The sequence below is a fragment of the Elephantulus edwardii genome, unplaced genomic scaffold, assembly GCF_000299155.1.
Source record: "Elephantulus edwardii isolate Elephantulus edwardi_28Jun2011 unplaced genomic scaffold, EleEdw1.0 scaffold00275, whole genome shotgun sequence".
In the NCBI taxonomy this organism is placed as follows: Eukaryota; Metazoa; Chordata; class Mammalia; order Macroscelidea; family Macroscelididae; genus Elephantulus; species Elephantulus edwardii.
The window spans coordinates 3702410-3706039 of record NW_006400025.1 but is presented as its reverse complement, the minus strand read 5'-3'; the positions used below and the strand labels follow the sequence as shown (position 1 = coordinate 3706039).

General features: G+C 37.3%; 1 protein-coding gene across 1 annotated transcript in view; it reads left to right on the top strand.

Annotated features, from left to right (window-relative positions):
- Positions 1-3630, top strand: part of LOC102846217 (interleukin-36 gamma-like) — a 21751-nt gene that overhangs the window by 10948 nt on the left and 7173 nt on the right. The window lies entirely within an intron of this gene.

The following is a 3630-nucleotide window of genomic DNA, read 5'->3' as shown; positions in this document are numbered from 1 at the left end:
ATTCAAGATAAAAAAAAATTAAAAATCAATAATATTCCAAGTAGAGGTTCTAATAGTGGCACAAATCAAGTTACAGAAGGAAGGTAGTTCTTAAAATAAAAGGCCTATTGACTAGCACTTTGTCTGTTATAGTATAAAGGTTAGGAACCACAAGCTGTAGAGGCTCAGCTATGTCATTTATTGTTCTTAAGTCCTGGAGCATGTCTAACTCTTTAAGAAAGTGTCAAATTGTCTTCCATAGTGGTTGAACCATTTTACATTCCTACTAGCAGTGAATAAGGGTTTCTATTTCTCCAAAACCTTGCTAGCATTTGTGTTTTGCTGCCCTGCTGAACTTTGCTATTGTTGCTGGGGTGAGATGATAGTTGTTTTTATTTGCATCACTCTGAGAGATAGGAATTATGAATATTTCTTTGGGTGTTTGTTTGCCATCTGAATTTCTTTTTTAGTGAAGTGTCTATTCATATCTTGTGCCAATGTTGTGATTGGATGGGAACAAATATGGATCTCTTCCAGTCATTTGGTCAGTTGGTTTTCCTCCAGATTTCTTGGCACAACTTGATGAGCACATTCAGGTCAGTGTCTTTTTGTTGAAATATCTCTATTGCTACGCCATCAATTCCTGGGACCTCTTTTTTCCAGTTCCTTCAGAGCAGCTTGAACTTCTTCCTTCATCATCACAGGCTCTTGTTCATAGGTTGTTTCATGAAATTCTTCTGTGTCATCCAATTCTTTTTGGCACAATGACTCTGTGTACGCTTTCCATCTTCTTTTAATGATTCCTGAGTCGTTTAATATTCTGCCCAAAGCTTCCTTGAGTGTTACAACTTGAGGCTTCAGTTTGTTCTTGACTTCCTTCAGCTTAAGAAATGCCAAGAGAGTTTGGTCCTTTTGGTTTTCTGACTCCAGTTCTTTTTAAGTTTCTTTATAATACTTTGATTTGTTTTCTCAGGCTGCCCTTTGAAATCTTCTGTTCAGTTCCTTAACTTTTTTTATTTCTTCCTTTTGCTTTGGTTTCTCAGTACTCTAGTGCAATATTAAGACTCTCATCCATCTTGGTCTTTTCTTCTTCCTCTGCCTTTGTAATGACTTTTGCATTCTTCATGGATGACATTCTTGATATCAGCTGGTCTTTGCTCATTGCATTCAAGGTCTAAGATCTGTTCCTGAGATGTCTTGAAATTCAAGTGGGATAAATTCAAGATCAAATTAGGTTCCTGTGTATTTGATTTAACCTTGTTTAGCTTCAATTTGAACTTATATAAGAGTAGTTGGTGGTCTGTTCCACAGTTAGCTCTTATTCCTATGTATACCATTAGTTGAAAGCCATGTGTATAATCTGTGTTTATGTTTCTTATAATAAGCATTTGCAATGAATAGGTCATCTATTGTAAAGAATCCTATCATGCTGTCTCCAGCATAATTTCTGTCACCAAGTCCATGTTTTCCAACTACTGATCCTTCTTCCCTGTTTACAACTTTTGCTTTCCAGTCACCCATTTTTATTAATGCATCTTGATTGCATGTTCTACCAATTTCTGACTGTAAAAGTTGGTGGAAATCTTCTATTTCCTCCATTTTTGGCTGTAGGTTTTGGTGCATATATTTGAATGATAGTGGTATTTACTGGACTTCTTTGTATGTATATGGATATTATCCAGTCATTCACAATACTGCATTTCAAGATGCATCTAGAAATGATTTTAATTATGAAGTAAACCCCATTTTTCCTCACCTTTTCATCTTCTGCATAGTAGATCATATGATTGTCTGTCAAAAGATCCCATGCCTGTCCATCTCAGTTTGCCAGTAAGTAGTAAGTCAATATATACGTGTTCCACATTTTTCGTAACAATCTCCAATTTTCCTATATTCAAGTTTCTCCCATTACATATTCCAATCACTAGTGTCTGCTTAGAACTGTTCCTCTTCTTTTGTGTTTCCATATTTAAGGGTTCAGCCCCAGTTGCCATATTTGCTAGTCTAAATGTGTTCTATTGTACATAGGATTTTCGAAGGCCTGTTATTTCAGATGTGGATTAATACTTCATACATTCCATGTTTCATTTATTAACGGATGCTTACACCTGTCTCTCCTAATTTGTAATATTTCACACTCTACAAGTCCTACCTCTAGTACTATGATTAACAGTGCTCTTCTGAATTATTCATAGGATTTTCAAAGGACAGTTATTAAACGTGGTATATGATAGGGTATTATGGTTATCACAAGAGTCCAGAATTAAGGTTGCATAGTGGAGTGCACTCGGGGTAGGGGGATTGTGCACCCATGAAGGAGTTTTTCTTTTCCTTTTCAAAGAGAGGAGAGAAACGGGGGGAGGGGGTGTAGGGAGAAAAGTGCAATAATGAATGAATGGAAATCCAAATTCTCTGGAAATGTTCAATAGATTAATAAAATAAATTTTTTTTAAAAAGACAAAAAAAGGCCGGTTATTTCAGAAGTGGATAGTCAATCCTTCTTAGTCTGTCTTAATCTGGAAACTCTACTTAAACTTGTCCACTATGGGTGACCTGATGGTATTAATACCAGTGGTACGGCCTCCAGTATCACAGCAGGTAGCAAGGTATCTTAGTACTATAAACAAACAGACAAGTACTATACTCAGAATAGTCAGCTTTTACCAAGTAAGCATACACACACACACAAATTATAAAGTAAGTGATACCACACAAGAACTGCCTTCCCATCCTCCCCCCTTTCCACAAGTGGGCAGCATCATGATATACAGAGAAAAGATTGAAATTGTTAATTATTTCATCTTGCTTGAGTCTACAATCAACAGACACCCTTGGTACCAGTAGTCAGGAGATCAGAAGACCTATTCCTTTGGGAAAGTTTATTATCATGAATCTCTCCAAAATCATTAAAGAGCCATGATGTTGGTTTAAAGCCTAAGGTTGCCTGATTCAAGCCATAGTTTTTCTAATCACTGGCTATGTATCTGAGAGCTAGATAGTGAATAAGGATGACAGGAGAAGAATTGATGCCTTTGAGTACTGGTGTTGGAGAAGACGAATGAGTATCACATGGTTTGCCAAAAGAACTAACAGGAATGTCTTGGAGAATGTTCAGTAAGTGTCCATTGGATGTAAAGATGGTAAAGCACTTTCTCACATATTTTGGACACGTTGTTAGGAGAAGCTAGTCCTTAGAAAAGGAAATCATGCTTCAAAAGGTAGGGGATCAATGAAAGAGAGGAAGGCTGTCAACTAGATGTATTGATACAGTGTCTGCAAGAATGTGTCAAGGATGATAAGGATGGCACAGGATAGGATAAAGTAACAATCTGTTCTCTATAGGGTCGCTGTTAAGTTGTGCTTGAATCAATGATGCTTAGCAATAACAGAGCATTTTAGGAGAAACCCCTTCCTGTGTATTTAGTACTGACCCAACTCTGGAGCCCATTAGATTTGGGAACTCCAAGGACCAGGTTTTATTTCAGGTTAAGATACTGTATATTTTAGGGCATTATTTTTATCGTAGGAGTATGCAATGAGGGTTGCAGAGTGGATTATATTTGGGGGTAGGGGGTGGGGTTTGGGGATGTGCGGGGGAGATTGTGTACCAATGAGGGAGTTTTTCTTTTGCTTTTCAAGGAGAGGAGCAAA